Genomic DNA, 18,296 nt, shown 5'->3' on the forward strand with positions numbered 1-18,296 from the left:
CAGTCACGTGGAAGACAGAACATGATTACGTCTGAAAAAGGGCATGCCACCAAAACTCATTGTCTTATATTTGTCAGGACAGACACAAGATTGCCAAATTTCAACTCTTCAAAAGCTTCATCCAATGAGACAAAAACAGGGGCCTGTATCCTCAAGATAAAGACAACAATTTGTGGTATTCCCATTCCCTCACCCAAATTCACATTCTTTCAGCGTCAAAGTAGGGGCACTCATTCTAACCAGTAGTTTTGGTGCCATAAGGCTCTGATGTATGACTAACCAGTCCCTGAAGAGAAGTATGCTGTCTACATGGAGAAAACACAAGGTGCTTTGAATTGTCCCTCGGGAGCAGGAAACTGACGTTTTCAAGGTCATGAACCTGCCTCTGAGGGAGAAGTGTCAATTTGCTTTCTGATTGTCAAAAGGTTCTACATCATATAGTGGTGTAGATGAGCCAAGAGTGCCCTTCAAATTGAGAGAAGCAGGAGGCAGTAATGCAAGGTAATTAAGAGAGAGAGGATGCGTCGACATGGAGGCACCTCTCTCCAATTTCCCCAAATTTTTAATTACAACCACGGTCAGCAGCCAGGACTTGTGCAGGGCAATCTCTGACTACTGCTGCACTCTGTCAGGCAAGGAGGTGGGATCGTTTCAAATTGCCTGGGGTACTTTCCTCCCTAGCTGCTGCTGGGCATTATTTCCAGGTATTAAATTGGGAGTCATGTGTGTGGGAATCAGGAGACTAAATGAAATTTTCCCAGTCAGCCTCTTTAAATGACCTCAGTTACATCCCAGTGAGCCTAGTTTTGTGTTTATGGTTGTCTCTCTCTCTCTCTCTCTCTCTCTCTCTCTCTCTCTCTCCCCCCCTCCCCCACCTTTTGCTGGCCCTGATGAGACCTTGACAAAAAACTGGCATGGAGGATGGATGTAACTGGGGAAAAAGGGCATTTTGGCTAGTAGGATAAATTTTTGACCCCTCCTATATCCACCCTCAGTGCTGGTGGGAATTGAAAATCCAGTGCACTCAGTACAACATACAGGGCATATGCAGGTGCTTGGTTTTATGAAATAAGCACAGTCAAAGTAAATATTACTATGAGTGGTTTTCATTAAATTTTCATTTCAGAATTAATTTAGATCAGAAATAGGTTACAAAACACCATTATCTACCAACATCAGTGCAGTGTACACAAGTTACGAAGTTACAGGGCAGTCTGCCCAAAGTAATTTTAGAGTATTGCATATTAGATTTCAGAAACATTTAATACTCATAAGATGAATAAAGGGAGCAGTTTCTTTCTGTTATGCAACTTGTAATACGGATTAGTGTTGTCATGTTATTTTGGCTTTCCCCACCAAACATTAGATATAGAAATATCTGCTTTTTCAGTGATTCAGTCAACTTTCATTCTATGATATGGTTTGTAGGATATCTGGAAAATGCTGCCATTTTGAATGAATAGTTAAAGTATGATATTGGCATTTAATTCCCTTGTTAAACTTCAATGGCTTGCATTTTGCAGTCAGTGGGGGCAGCTCGGTGGCTCAGTGGTTAGCACTGCTGCCTCACAGTGCCACAGACCTGGGTTCGATTCCAGTCTCGGGTGACTGTCTGTGTGGAGTTTGTGGGTGGACTGTCTGTGTGTCTGAGGTAGTAGGAACTGCAGATGCTGGAGGATCTGAGATAACAAGGTGTGGAGCTGGATGAACACAGCAGGCCAAGTAGCATCAGAGGTGCAGGAAGGCTGACTTACCTCCGGGTGCTCCAGTTTCCTCCCACAGTCCAAAGATGTGCAGTCTAGGTGAATTAGCCATGCTAAATTCCCCATAGGGAATTTGTAGATTAGGTGGGTTATAAGGGGCTAAATCTGGGTGGGGTGCTCTGAGGTTCAATGTGGACTTTTTGGGCCAAAAGGCATGTTTCCACACTGTACAGATTTTTTAAAAAAACTGTGTTCGCCACTGACCTTCAAGAAAGCAACCTACAAAGATGTGTGATCTCCCCTTTCTCAATGTCAGTTTAAATCTGGTGCCAAATCAAGGAGATTACAGGCATGCAGTTACAATGATATTATCAAACAGGATTAGCAACCAATCACAATAAAGTATTCTCACAAACAAGCCAGATAGTAAAAGCTACTCAAAGTTTATCCTCATTTTTAAATTTCACAGAGATGAAAATAAATGAGTGATACACTTAGGTATGAGCTAACAGCTAAAACAAAATAAACTTTTAAAAATCTGAAATTTCTTACCATAGTGCAGAAGTTGAAATTCTACAAATATAAACTTAGTGCAGTGGTTAAAACCAAATCATTCAAAGACACACATATGTTTCAAAAGATTTTACAATGACACCATAAGCCAAAGTGTGAAGGCTTTTGTCATACAATGCAATTTTTGTTATTTCCACGGTCAACTGCACATATGCAGTTTCCAGAAGTAGTTATCAGTTTCAGAGGAGTAATGATGGTGAAACACATCGTCACTACCAAAAATCTGAACCAAAATGACTTTAATAGAACATACACAGATTTTAAACATTTGCCTATTTTCTGCAAGTTGCATAGAGCTAACTACAATAATAGCAGCTTTAGGGACACCAAATGTTTAAAAGTGTTTTTGTTGTTTATATGCCTTGTCACACTTGTATGGCTTTAGAATTTGAGAGTGATATGAATGAAGTCATCCTAAAGTGCTAAAAGTCACTGGTTTTCAGTCAGTTGGGGAATGGTGTTTGATTTTAGGTATAGCACTTTAAAACAGACATCATGGATTTGGTATAGATGCAAAGGAGATTGGCTAGGATGATGCCAGGGATGCAGGACATCAATTATGTCAAGAGAATAGGGAAGCCATTATTGCTTTTCATAGGATATAAATGATTAAGGGGAGAGCTGAAAGAATAGTTCAAATTTACTGGGAATGAATCAGATCTTTATGATAAATAAAGGCTACTTTGATTCATTGGAACTGATACAGCAATCAGAGAGAAAATGCACAAAGAGTTAAATGTAAAAATCCAGCAATTGCTGTATAAGACAGGGGACTATTCTGTCAGCTGTGTAAAAAAGAGCATGATGGCATCTGGTTCCTATTAAGATGCATTTAATGGCAAGATGTTCCTGTACTAGCATCACAGATATGTACTAAATACTGCAAAAAAATTAAGTGATGTCAGTCCCTATCTAAGTACCATTTAATGACTTGTATCTTAAATACTGCCCATCAACCTTTCGGGCCCTGAAAATTATTTCAACAAGTTTGCAGCTGGACTCCTTCAAGCTCAAATGATTCAACACCATCTAAGACAAAAGTGGCCTGCTTGATGCACTACTATGAACTCCTTCTGTCGCCAGGCCACCCTGGCAGCAGCATGTGCTATTAATGTACACCATCCAGCAACTCACCAAGGCTTCTTCAACACCTCCTTTCAAACTCACAACCCACCTCTTCTGCGGCGTGATCCAGTCAGATCAGTGATGCTTATGCTGGTTGCGTAACTAATGGACCAAACAGCAGAAGAAAAACCACCGCTGACTGTGATGGACCTTGCACCATGTCTTGAAAAGCCACTTCTAAAAAACAGGAAAATTTAGTCCTATACCTCTATCCTTTCAGGGTTGTTGGGTAAACGTTGTGCATCTTCCTCCGTAACAGCAGTGGGTGTAGCTACAACACATGGACTGCAAAGGAATACAGCACACTCCCACCCACTCAAGAATCATTGAATTCCTACAGTGTGGAAGCAGGCCATTCGGTCCAAAGAGCATCCCATGCAGACCTGACCCTCCAAAGAGCATCCCACTCAGGCCCATCCCACCTACCCTATCCTTGTAACCCTGCATTTCCCATGAATAATCCAACTAGCCTACACATCCCTGGACATGAAGAGCAATTTATCATGGCCCCACTTAACCGACACACCTTTGGACTGTGGGAGGAAGCCGGAGTACCCGGAGGAAACCCACACAAACACGAAGAGAACATACAAACGCCACACAGACAGTCGCCCAAGGCTGGAATTCAATGCAGGTCCCTGGCCCTGTCAGGCAGCAGTGAACAGCCCTGAAATGTTGGCCTTATCAATGACACTCCCATTCTTAGAATCGATAAAGACTTAATTGTCTTTAGAGATTTAAAAACACTTTAAATGCTTTTTCAAGTGGTTTCTTCCAGATTTTAAAACCTTAATCCAATGTTTCTCTATGTTATTTCACATATCTGAAGTGAAGTTACTAAGTAAAAGTCTCATAGGCAGAGGACACAGGCTCATTTGAGAGAAAGATAGAGAGAGAGAGAGAGAGAGAGAGAGACAGACAGAGACAGAGAGAGATGCTAGTGATGAATTTAACTGAGTGTTGCCACACCTCTGGTGGGACAAGGGTGATGGAGTCAGCACCTTCATAGTGACCTCACCGTACATGAGGATTGTATCTGTGATTTCACATTAAATCCTAAATTCCAGATTACACATCTGATTCAGACTTTACTGTTCATTCATAATTTTTCGATCTGATCAATTAAGTAGATATCTTACTGTCTCTCCAATTCAGAAAGAGCACAGGTGGCTGATAGAGCTATCCCTCTCACTCAGCTGTCCTGTTATCCTGCGAACAGCAAATTGCTTTGCAAGTGGCACAGAAATTCAATTGCATGGGAAAATCACATGGAAAAATCATCTCTGGGCAAGTGCAAACCTTACAGCAAAAATCCAAACTAATAACTTAAATAGCATTCATATTATATTTCACAAGTGGCTCAGCCATTTGTTATCATTGTAAACATGTGCACTGCAGTAAAAGTACGTTCAATTGGTATAGACTAGTTGCAGCACTGAGAAGGCTTCCCTTTTGCCAGGCCCTCACTTCAATATTCAAAGCATGCGGCAACCACAGTGACCTGTGACTGAGGTACTGAGTAAGTGTGCCAATGACCCAAGGTTTATTGTGAAACTGAAAAGGTTCACCAGGGCAGAGAGTGCACTGCAGAATGGATTACAGCTTAAGACATTCTATTTGCTGCTTTGTTCATTAAGCACAAGTACTCCTTTTTCCAAAATCTTGGAATAAAAATGTTTTCTTGTCTGTTTCCCCCACACAACAAATGCAGGGCAAAATCTCATAAATTCCACAGTCCAGTAAAAATTAGTTAAATCTAGTTAATCCTGAATCAACAACTGATAGTAATTTAATATGAGACCACAACCCTGTACAAAAATGAAAGTAAAACTTCCATGTCAATTAAACACAGATGTGGGGTGACCTCATCTTTCAGAAAATGTTATATTCCACATACCGTATTTTTTCTATTAGACCATTAGACACTCTTCGAACTTAAAAAACGGGAAAATTAGCAGAATTGACAAAGATCTGGAAGCAGATTGCTTGACTGTATTTTAATCCGATTAAACGTGAAACTTGATTTGTGAGATCTAAAGAGGAAGAATCTAAATATAAAATTGAAAAGAAGCAGAAGACAAAAAAAAAAATCGATTGGCCTTTGTCTCCTGAGCTGGTCAAATATTGGTCAAGCATCATTTATAAGGCATCATTACTGGTGTGAGTCTAGGCTTCCCCACTGTGAAGTGAAACAGTTCACACAATCATTGAGAAGTATGGCTGCAAATTGAATACAGATTGAATTTGGAAGTCAGCTCTAAATGTCGTCCTCTCGTTCTGAGTTGGCCCAGATAATGCTGGAAGGACAGATTGGATTTATTCAAGCCTTAAAGTACAGTCAAATCACAGCTGCCCTCTATCCTATCAAATAGAGCTTTCACCTTGTTTGCTCTGACTCCATGCTTTCTTTAATACTGTTAAATCTCTACCATGTTCCAGTTGTGATGAAAAATTGTCGACCTGAAATGTTAACTCACTCCATAGATGGTGTCTGACTGACTGAATATTTACAGCATTCTTGTTTTCAGTTTGGATTTTGAGCAGTTCCAGTAATTTAATTTTGTCATCAATTGCAGGAACTGGATCCAGTGACCAGTTGGCAACTTGAGTTAGTTTCATGAACGAAATAGGCAAAAGGTGCATTTGGTATTCATCAAGGTAGCTGACAGTATGACTGTGCATCTTGTTAGTTTTGTGCTTGGCTTCAGCATTACGCATTCCCACAAGGTAATGCCTAGTTTGTTGAAGATTAAGTTTCCTTAACTCAAAGCAAGTGTCTAAATTTCTTACATCTCCTACCTTGTGGCACCTATGAGACGAACTGTGGTTCACTTGATGGCACTCTCGCTTCTGAGTCAGAGCTTTTGGTTCAAGTCCCATTCAAGGACTTCAACATGAACAAGTAAGGCTAGTGCTGCTCTAGCAGTCCTGAGAGACAGGTGCTCCCTCCCAGAGGAGATGTTAAATTATCTGCCCTCTCAGGTAGATGGAAAAGATTCTGTGGCACTATTCTGAAGAGGAGCAGGGAAGATTTCCCCGCCCTCGTAAATGAGTATCGCTAAATAAACATTACAAAACCCAATGATCTAGTCAAGCTGATATTCTTGTTTGTGCAAGTTTGCAAATTGGTTGCTGTGTCTACTGAATTACAATATTGAGTAAATTTCGAAAGCACTTAATTGGCTACAAAGTGCTATGAGATGGTCACATGATCACGAAAGGTGCTATCTATATACGCAGGTCCCTTTATGCCAAATAATTATGAAGATTTGTTATTTTGTGTAAATATTCATTTTATTAACTAATTTTGTTCTGGCAATTTATCACAAAATTATCTTAAACTTGGTTAACATCTGTAATTTGGTCCTAGTCCCTTGAATTGAAAAGAAAATATGACAACCCTTCATGTCACACAATCTCCTCCAGGATAATTTGACGATTAATAATTACTTAACATTTTCTAACTCTTGCTACATATAAAGGTAAAGTCACCATCGTGTAACCAGACCATTAGCAGACAACTGGCAGTGGTTTAACTTGAGAATTGTCACACCCCAGGTGAGGGAAGAGGTTGAGAAGCACAGTCCTTCATGATAACCTCAGGAACTGAGCCCTCGCTGTCTGCGTCACTGCATTACAGACCGGCCATCCAGCTAACCATACAATCTGAACGTATAATGAACAATTAGTGGACCAAGCGTTGGGATGGCTATCGTGATGGGGCGGGAGGGTGTAGGCAGGCACAGACTGTTCACCCTCTGAAGAAAATTCCATCAGAAACCCACAAAGAAAGAAATGTGCACCCAACAGCAGCAATAACATGCTGCGGTTTGCAACAGCAAAAATAGAATGGGGCTTATGTCCCTCACTGAGGAGGAAGCCCCACCTTCAACAGTTTGTGGACGTTTTGGATGGCAAGCCAGTAGGAAGGAAGGGAAGGGAGCACCCAATGGGCAAAAGGCACCTCTGGAGAGACCATATCACCATTGCACCATCTGCCCTCCCAACCCCTCCCCCACTCCCAGAACATTATCGCCTTAAAAAAAAAGTCTGTAAAAAAATTGGCGGTCTCCTCCCACTCAAGCTATCTGTTTGATGGCTTGGCCAATTGAGCTGGTTAATGATTTGTTTCCAAATAGTGGGCAAGCAGCTGACATTGGAGTCAACCAGTCCTCCGATATATGGGAGTGAGCTTGTAAGCGGGTGGCAAGCTGGTGAGCTAACAGCGCTATCTATTTTACATGCCCACCCATCAAAAGCACGCTCAGCAGGTATATATCATATTCAGTACCTCAGGTTTACACAGGCCTAGCCTCCATCCTAAATACAACAGCTGGGATCTTAGTGCAGTGGTCCTCTAGTGCCTGCAAGGGTGCATTAGTAGTACTTGGCTTGAATTATCTCAGAAAATCAAAATGGTACAATGCTACTCTCAGAGAATTCGAGGAGGTCCAAAAAGGACTACATAACAAGGTGAATTTCCTTTGTCCTCTGCCCCCAGTGGAACCAGAGAGTCAGTGTTTAAAAGTAATTGTTCCTTTCAAAGATGAGCTACACTCTTTTACAAAGCTTCAAAGGCTAAGGATCCCAAAAGTTGGTCAGGACACTAATTGAGGCTGCATACACAGCAATAGGGTTGTAAGATCTTTGTCCTCCCCCACTGTGTCCTGCATGAGCATCAAAGTGCCCTTTTTGTCTGCCTCTCTCCTCACTTCTAACTAGGGAATGTGGAGAACTTGGTTGAACCTTTGGTGGGGAATTGTCACATGTCATGATCCATACTTGTTTAGAAGCATTTCACTTTCCTCCAAGAATGTGACCCAGAGCATGAACCAGGTGATGATGCCTCTGTTGCTGAGCGGCTGTCTGTCTGAACCCCACACCATCACCCTGGCATGGTGGACTGACCTGTGCTCCAATGTCAGTCTCACGAAGTCAGTCAACCAGTGCTTGCGCTGTTTTTTAATCTAGGTTTAGGAACTGGAGCAGTTCAGGTGAAGGAGTAGACTACGGAATTAATAAAATATTTTTAAAAAGTAATTAAAAGAACAGGTCTTCATAATTTATTTAATCGATTGCAAGTTCATTTGTGGAACTTTAAGCATTATATAATTAATATTGCTATGCTTTTTTTGTTGTTAAATCTGGAGTTCTATTCAAATGTTAAAATGAATTCGTAGTGGAAAATAGTTTGAAAAGTGCAAAAATCTTTCCAAAGGCCCAATTATTTCACTGAGGCCTCGAAAGGGTGGACTGATCAAATATGTCTGCAGCTACCCTCTTCCCACCTTCTCCACACTCTCCCCACCACACCCCCCAACACACTGCAACAATAATCACTCCTTAATGCTGAGCAAATGGTTTAAGGCCCATTTTTTCTTCCTGACTGGAATTTCCTGGCCTTTTCTCACATAACGGAGTCTTGGTTGAAGCAAAACCTGTCCGATTTACAAAGTATATTCAGCAGACAAACTGTGCAGGGAGGCTGCAGATTGAACAGAACTCTGTTTAATCTTTTCTTCGGAGTTAACTGCAAAATACTCCTGATGTGGGAGATCTGAAATGAAAACAGAAAGTGCTGGAAAAAACACAGCAGCATCTTAGAAAAAAGAAATACTTTGCGTCCAATATGATTCATCTTCAGTTCACACCTGTTGAATCTTTTCAGCACTTTCTGCTCAGATTTTATATTTCTGGTGTTGGCTTACATTAAAAATAGTTAAAAATATAGCCTTTTTATGAAGAGGGGACTAAAGGAGAAGTAAGTGTTAAAGTGCTCAGCTCCAGAAGGCCACAAGATAAGTACATGAAAACTATGGAGAAAATGTCTTTGTAAGATAGTTGGTTAGTCACGTTAAATAGTTTGCAACGCTAGACTTATCGTCTTTCTTAGCCACCTTAAAATAGAGGAGAAGAGGGAGAAGAATATCACAGGATTTTATATTTAGAAGTGATTATGCAGTGAGTTACCTCCCTCAGAAAATGAAATGGGCTGAAGCTAAATGAGTCAAGAAATGAGCAAGCTAAGTCAAATGATTATTTCGTAAATAACTCTGTCTTTTTCCTCGGATGATATATTCAATGCCAGCTTCGGCATTGGTAGTGCTCACCTGAGTCAGTTGGCCTGGGGCCCACGTTATTCCTGACATGAAGCACCGTCCTTGGGGTGAGATGTTAAACTGATGCCCTACTTTCCTGCTCAAAAGGATATAAAAGCTCCCAAGGTCTTACTTAAAGAAGAACAGGGCACTATTCTGGTGCCATTGCCTAGGGAACAAGTTTCCAGTTCATTTAGCTTGTGCTTCCTTTTTTAATTACTTCATAGGATGTGGCCATCACTGGCAAGGACAGTATTTGTCACCCATGCCTTACTGCCTTTGAATGAATTATCTTGCTAGGGCCATTTCAGAGAACAGTTAAGGGTTAACCACAATGTCAGAGCAAATAACTGCAGATGCTGGAATCTGAACTGAAAATAAAAAATGCTGGGAATCATGCACAGCCATCTAGACTCAAAACGTTAGCTTGCTTTCTGTCCATGGATGCTGCCTGACCCTCTGTGATCTCCAGCATTTTTTTGTTTTCAGTAAGAATTAACTGCATTAGGGTTGCACGTTACTTATAGGTCAGGCCAGGTACTTCCCCTCTGAAAGGACATTAGTGAACCAATGAACAATTGATAATAGTTGCATAATCACCAATACTGAGACTTGTTTAGAATTCCAGATTTAATTAATTTAATTTAAATTCCACCAGCTGCTGTGCTGGGATTCGAACCACGTGTCCCCAGACTGTTAGCCTAGAGTGCTGGATTATATATCCAATGACATTATCACTACATTGCTATCTTCCAAGCAGCAAAAAGCACAATAGTTGATGGGTGGAACACAAATCGTTATGTACAAGAGCTGAGTGTATGCTTAAAAATATACATCATGGCCTGTGAAGTCATCTAGACTAGTTTTGTTTTGGTAGAAGGAAAGGATTTTCACAGAATTTATTTTCTCCCTTGTTTAGTCTTGGCATTTTAATTATATTTTGCCTGTTTCCAGTGTTTGTACAACTGTTGAGGGATCTAGCGTTTTGGAAATCACCACGTGAAAGCATCACGACTGTGTGGGGAGGCTTGAATGACCAGATGGAGTTTTAACCACCCATGGTTCTTCCATAGTTCATATGTTTTCTATCGACCCTGCCATTCTACCTTCAACCAACACTACCACAAAGTAATGATCTGGTCATTCACGCATTTGCTGTTTGTACACCCTTGCTGTGTTAAACTTGTCTACCTCTGTAACTCCACTTCAAAAATAATAAGCGTTGCGCTCCTCCAGAAAGCATTCAGCCTACCCTTGTCATTTTTCTGCAGTTGTGCGTGAGTATAGGAACCTGAGTGGAAATAAAATCTATACTCGGTGATGCTGCACATTGATATTCTGGGCCCTGACATCACTCTTGCATTCCATAATTTAATAAATCTAAAATTGCTGCAAAGGTTGGAATGAAGTAGAGCTTTCAGTGTTAGGGTAAGGATTAGTTTTAAAATAGCTTACTGTGCTCTAAGAACTAGGGTATAATCTTATGCCACAAAATTATTGTGAAGCTTGTTACTTTATTTTCAGCTTTCAACATATGATATCTGTTGAACATTAGCCAAACATTTTGGTGCATTGTGAATACTGCATTATTAATCACTAGGGAGTTCTTTCACAATATTAGTAAATTAGTACTTCTGCTAACCATAGTTTTTGCTTAGATTTAGTGCATGCATGTCGCTAAACCATTTTTTAATTACTTTCCTCTTTGACCTCCCTGCCCTTTGACCTTTACTCAGCCATTATTGTTTCCTGAATGTTGTTGGTCTGAGAGTCTTTCTGTTAGAGTAAAATTACAAATCACTTTAATCCCCAGCAGTGGGTCTTCAGGGTTAAAGTAATGCCCATAAATGTACAGACAATGGCTCATTGGTGAAGTCCAAAGACACAATAATTTAATCTTGTTCCAACTTTTAAAGAGATATTTCCCACTTATCTATTAATGAAGCTGCAGATCTAGCACAAAATAATGTCTGCAATTTGCTGTTATGGTAGGAACACTAAATTCTTCTGCTAATTTGCTCTCTTTTTTAATGGAGGTGCTAACATGTTTGTTTTAAATTGGCTGACACCCCTATTAAAATAGAGGAATTTGATATGAGACTGTTAAGCATTTACATGATAACATTGCTCATGGTAATTCCCAGGCTTTCTTTTTAAGCCGTGTAAATATTTTATGGTGTAATTATCACAAGAATAAAGGAAGAAGGACAAATACAGATGAACAGTAGTGATTATTTATTCCTTTTATGTGGAGTTACCACAAGAACTTTTGGGAAATTATCTACATGTTGTGTTTTGATCTTTTTCACTTCTACCATATTGAGTGAAGCAGACTTATACAAAATGCTCCAACAATTTAGTTTAGGTTTATTTTTGACAAATCTTTTCTACACTAATTTGAATCATATTGAGAAACTCTAATTTAAAGTTTGAATACTTCTTACCGAACCTGAGTTTGTTGTTCCTCTTGGTAAAGAATTCCGTGCGTTTGTCAAATTATTGGAATAAAAATCAAAATGATTCTTATAACATGTTACATTTTATCTGAGATCCATTTGCTACTTAATTAGTGTGACGATCCCACGCCAACCACACACCATGAACTACAGAGCAACGAAAACACATTTTTCTTCAGAAGTTTGGCTGCAGGAAGGTTATTAGCTTACAGATACAGCTTAAAATCTTTATCATATTAAACATTTACCAAACCAGACGGACAGGCTGTCCAGCCTCATCTGAAATAAAGCATATACAACAATCAAACACCCCTTCAATAATATGCTGGAGCATCATCCTACATGATGATCTCAAGGCCTGGGAGTCATTTGAGGTCAATGGAAATAAAAATTGCGGGATATGACAAACAATCTGTTAATTCAGCATAACAGGTTTGACATTATCACACTGTCAAAATTAAACCCCCCACCTCCAGTATTCCACGTACCTTAATTCTATGAACCTCTGACCCTGAGTCAACAGTTCCACTAGCTTAGCTAAATACTAGCATATGTCACCTGAGGTCAATGTGAGAAAAATGAAGCAGTTCTTTCTTGTTTTGGTCTGATAACTGTCCCTTTAAATCAGGTGCAATACATAAAAATTTACCTCAGGCCCTGAGTCCGTGTCATTACATAAGTTGCAAAGTTTTATTGTTATGACATTTTCCCCCTTAATAGCAGGTTTGAAATAAAGTTTGATGCACAGTTTAAAATATAATCATATTTTATTATTAATTTGATTGCATATATGTGTGAGAGATTTTTTTAAACACAGTGACAGTTAAATATTTTGGCAATCCATTGGAATAATCAACGAGTATAGAAAGGAACGAACCAGGAAGACCACCGCAGCTGGAGTTAATCAAATAAGTTAAAATCAGAGAAAGACAGTAATGTTTAGCTGGCTTTCACAACTTATGATGGGACAACATGGAAAGGAAACTGTTATATGAAAGGCATTGAACTCTCTACTGCGTTTCATTTTGTGGCTATTAAATTTCTAAAGTATATACTGTATTTGGTCATTTTTTAATTGTCTGCTCAGTAAGTTTGCAATATTGTTCAAAACATGGTCTGATCTGATGCTCCATCACCCAAAAAAGATTCTTTGAAGGTATGGCATAATTTCATAATATTTAAAGTAATTACCAAACAAAAATTTCCTGGAACCAAATATTTACCTAGACAGTAGGGCTACTGATATCACTCCTAAATCATAAGAATTCGGACTTAAATATGATGGTTGTCTAAAGGTGACAGATGAAAATTTTTCAGCGTAAAAAATTGCTAAAGATTCTAAAATAAAATTGTCCACATAAATTCAAAACAATTTGAGGAAGCAGAAATATAAATCATTTTACTTAGTATTAACTTTCAGCATAACACTTTGTAAAGGCTTTCTGTGTGAAGTGATGACATAGTGTAGAAGCAACAAAACTAAATTGAGTAACGATGATCAAGACGTGGGTCAAGGCCATACACTGCAGAGAGGCAAATCAACAAAACAAGCATAGATTATGGACGTTGTCATCAATACTAAGTTGCGTACCTAGAGAAACTAAATAGATATCCGCATAAAGATACTTGAATTGAATAAAAATTACAAGATTACAAAATGACAATGTCTGTAGAATATTTTTCACACTTTACATGAATTAATCTCATCTGTGTATTTACTAGATGCATTAAACCGATTTACTCCTAGAAAGAATTTTGAATTGTGGGCATAAAATACAAGCACATAGAATGATTATCCCTAATACCCACTTGTAATGCTCAGAGACTTCTCACTTAACTCCAAGATCAACAAACATTGACCAGAAACACAACTGGATTTGCCATGTAAACAGTGCCTATAAAAGCAGGCCAGAGACTCGGAATACTCCAGCGAGTAACTCACCACCTGACTCCCCAAAATATGGCCACCATCTACAAGGCTAAAGTCAGGAATGCTCCCCACTTTCAGGAGGAGTGTAGCTCCAACAACACTCAACAAGTTTGATACCATCAAAGCAGCTCAATTGATTGGCATCATACCACAAACATCCACTCCCTCCACCACCAACATTCAGTAACAGCAATGTGTACTATCTACAAGATGCACTGCAGAAATTCATCAATAATTCTTACGCAGCCCCTTCCAAACCCACAAGCACTTCTATCTGGACGGATAAGGGCAGCAGAGAAATAAGAACACAACTGCCTTCAAGTTCTCCTCCCCTAACTTGGAAATATATTGGAATTCCTTCACCGTCACTGGGTCAAAATCCTGGAACTTCCTCTCTAATGACATTGTGGGTCTACCTACAACACATGGGCATCAGTAGTTCCAGAAGGCATCTCACCATCACCTTTTCAAGAGGATGGTCAATAAATACTGGCCAGCCAGCGATGTTCACATCACATGAGTGAATATACCAAAGAACATCTTCATACCCGATCAATTGTCACATTATCCCTTCTGTAAGTCACATATCTAACAGAGATTATTGCTAATACTTAATTGTATGACCAACCCCAGCATCTCTGCTGGCCTGCTGTGTTCATCCAGCTTCACACTTTGTTGTCTTGGATTCTCCAGCATCTGCAGTTCCCATTATCTCTATACAGACAGCTAAGCTGTTTCTAATAAGCCTAGATTTTTTAAAAAAAATTTAGTTGCCTTTAATGTCACTGCTAGGTGCTTTCAATCATACTGGCTTCTTCACTTACTTGTAGAAATACACAAGTTCACCAAGGTCAAAAACATCTTCCTCAGGCACAAACAAAGCTTATAGTCAAGACTGGATATAGCTTTTCGACGTCCAACAGCTTAAACTTCTGAAAGTGAGATTTCTGATGAGAAGAGGACATTATAGTAGACAATGTGCAGAATGCAATAACTTACACTGCAATTACATGATGCCAGTCTGCTGCAAGTTAACAGCAAGTGGTTTAGCAGTTGTACTAAAATTAGAAAAGAATTACTGATTTCTGTTTCCACTTGCACCAGTCCCTTGAGTTCACAGTTTGGCTCCGAGGAAAAGGAAATCAAACCAAATAAAGCTATGCTGTCATAGTTGGTTGTTTGGCCAATAACAGTTCTTCCATTGGAAATTCTTTCATGCTATGTTTTGTCCCTCCAATTTCTCCCTCTGACTTTGTTATCTAACCTATTTTCCTTGACGGTGATGATTCATGATGGGAATACAGTCGAATATTCATCCAGTAACTCACTGAAGTGGGTAGTCCTCATAAACCTAGACAAGGCTGTTTAAAACATGTTGGACTATTGGAATTGAATTTTATCCACTCCTGTGCATGCGCACCATGGATTGTTATAATTGCCAAAATTCCAGCACGATCATTAGTTCACTTCCCTCAATCAGGATCACCGAAGCCAGGGTGGCACTTTCACAACAGCCTGAAATTGACTGCTACAGTTTTTGACAAAACGGGCAATGGCACAACCTCTAGGCAGACACCGATGTTGCCAGAAAATGTCTGACGAGTTATCTGATAATAGAGCTTCCAGTGTTCAACCTCTCTCAAGTCTATACTCAACAGAATTGGCATTCTCCATACATGGACATTACCAATAGAATTTCAGTCCAGAATGTAACTATGGTAATCAGAATCAGACTGTTCACCACATTGTAATTCATTTGGCTATGAAAATGTGCTGGAAGGCTCAAGGCAATCTACCCAATAGCCCATAGTTCTGACACTTCACTGGCTGGTCAATTCAGACATTCCAAACTGCAAGGTATCATGTACAAGAACAGGCTGAGGGACAGGTCATGTTAAAGCAGCAGGGAAGCTGCAGAATGATTGGGTCATGCTTGGCAAGTGGGCAAAGAAGTGGAATACGATTTGTGAGGTTATACATTTTAGTCAGAAAAATAGAGGTGAAGGCCGTTTTCTAAACAGGGAAAAGATTCAGAAATCTGCTGCACAAAGGGAATTGGGATTTCTAGTTCAGAATTCTCTTAAGTTTAACATGCAAGTTCAGTCGGTGGTTGGGAAGGCAAATGCCATGTTGACATTTATTTCAAGGAGGCTAGAAAACAACAGCAGAGGCATACTGCTCCGGTTCTATAAGACTCTGGTCAGACTGCATTTGGAATATTGTGAGTAATTTTGGGCCCTGTATCTCAGGAAGCATATGCTAGCATCCGACAGCATCCAGAGGATGTTTACAAGAACGATTCCAGGGATGAAGGGATTGAAATATGAAGGGCATTTGGAGGCTCCAGGTCTGTACTTGATGAAGTTTAAAAAGATGAGGAGGTATGTGATAGAAACTGACAGGATATTGAGAGGCCTGGATAGAGTGAACGTGGAGAAAATATTTCCACTAGTTGGAAAGACAAGGACCAGTGGGCATAGCATCAGTGTGAAGGGCCACCCCTTTGAACTGACATGAGGAGGAATCTTTTCATCCAGAAGGTGGTGAATCTATGGAACTCATTGCCACAGAGGTCAACTCATTGAATGTATTTAAAGCAGAGACGGATAGGTTCTCGATTAGCAAGAAGATCAGGAGGTATGGGGAGAAGGCAGGAGAACAGGTCATGACTGAATGATGGAGCAGGATCAATAGGCTGATTGGCCTAATTCTACACATGTATCTACAGTCTTATGGTCTAAGAAGAAGAAACTGGCACAAACTGCCTTGATCAGCTCAAAGCAAAAGTTGAATCACTATATTTTTGGTCTCTATATTTGAAAAATATTGTACATTTCCCAGTTGTACCATCAGTGATCAATAGGAGTTCTTTAATGCTAAGACTTTTATACCGTCAAAATATTGCTTTTAAACAAAATAATTACATAAAGAAGTTTCTTCTGAAAAAGTCATTTGTTATTTTAAGGATTTTAATTGACCTTCCACTAGCTGTTAATATCAGTAATTCACTTTGTTGTAACATAATACATTTGTTGAAATGATTTAATTTTATCAGCTAAATGACACCAGGAAATGTATTACATACTTGATGAATAATGAAATGCTTAATCCTTCCAATACAAGCCTTATTTGCATAAAATAATCTGACTTAAAATGCATGGTACTCTTCCTACTACAAACTTTCTAATCTCAGTTGTTCTAATTATAGTTTAGCAGCTTTACTTTCTACGATGGGTTTCCAATATTCAATTAGGATGGATGTATTTTATCTATTTGTTTCTTCTGCCAAACATTTGTTCATTTTCGTAGTTACCCATGGGATTATAAATATCTTGTTCTCCCTTTATCCTTCACAGTGAGTTGTAGTTCTTTCTATAACTGCTGTTGGTTGAGCTCAGTGCTATTAATTTCCCATTGTTGCATTTCCAACGACCAGCTTCTTGAACAGTCATTCGCCATGCTCCAGGCCTCACTGGTTGATTCACTGTGACTATGACATCTGAAGACAGCATCAAAGCATCTCACAAATATTCTAACCCCAGTTCCAGTGCCAATATTTGTTGTCCTCAGCCATACCAAGTAAAATTAGCTGCCAGCACACTTTCTATCAGATGGCTCAATCTTGGAAGAAAGTGAATTCATTTTGCTTTTTTTAAATTATTCTCCCCCCACCACCACCATTTATACTTAAAATCGTTGAGCTTCCAGGTTGTCATGTGACAAATATTGTTATGTAGCTGTCATATAATTGATGTTATAGGATTTCTGAAGCTCCAATGTAGCATTCATCTCTCTCAAAGTCATACAGGATTTGCCATTGGGAATTATCCTCTTTCTGGCCATCTTTATGCAAAGAAATGTTTCTGAATATGATAAAGGTGCATTGAGTTCAAACCAATCCGATGTTTAAACACAGTCTTTAGGTGGAGAGAAAGAAATCTGACAGGAAGTTGCATTGGAGATAGATGTGTCTTTCTCATGGTCTTTACAATTATTTCTAGATAATCATTACAACCTGTATACATTGCTATCATTAATAAATTACATATTGAGAAAGAAAAAACACCAGTTCTCATCAAAACTCAATTGTGGCTCATCCTTCACCACTGCTAATCAGACAGCCCCTCAGGGTCAGCACAGAACGGTGAATTTATGGTAGCATTTACCCCAACCACAGGCCACCAGTGGTTGGCACTGAAGCATACGAAATGGTGATTAGTGGTGGGATCATTTCACAAGTACCTCAAAGTACCAAGAGTGAAAAAAAATCCATTTGACACAGGAGAAAATTATTTCAGATAAAAATGCTTTTAGCACTTTAAGGACATCATTCCTTTAAAAAGACTCATACTCAGTCAGCTGCTGAAAGTATATAAACAGAGATGTCATGTGCAGCATTTACAGAAGCAGG

At 39.4% G+C, this 18,296-nt stretch overlaps 1 protein-coding gene across 7 annotated transcripts in view; it reads right to left on the reverse strand.

The window, feature by feature from the left end:
- LOC125461445 (eyes absent homolog 1-like) overlaps positions 1-18,296 on the reverse strand; it is a 263,476-nt gene that overhangs the window by 205,079 nt on the left and 40,101 nt on the right. The window lies entirely within an intron of this gene.

Source organism: Stegostoma tigrinum, chromosome 19, assembly GCF_030684315.1.
Source record: "Stegostoma tigrinum isolate sSteTig4 chromosome 19, sSteTig4.hap1, whole genome shotgun sequence".
Taxonomy (NCBI): Eukaryota; Metazoa; Chordata; class Chondrichthyes; order Orectolobiformes; family Stegostomatidae; genus Stegostoma; species Stegostoma tigrinum.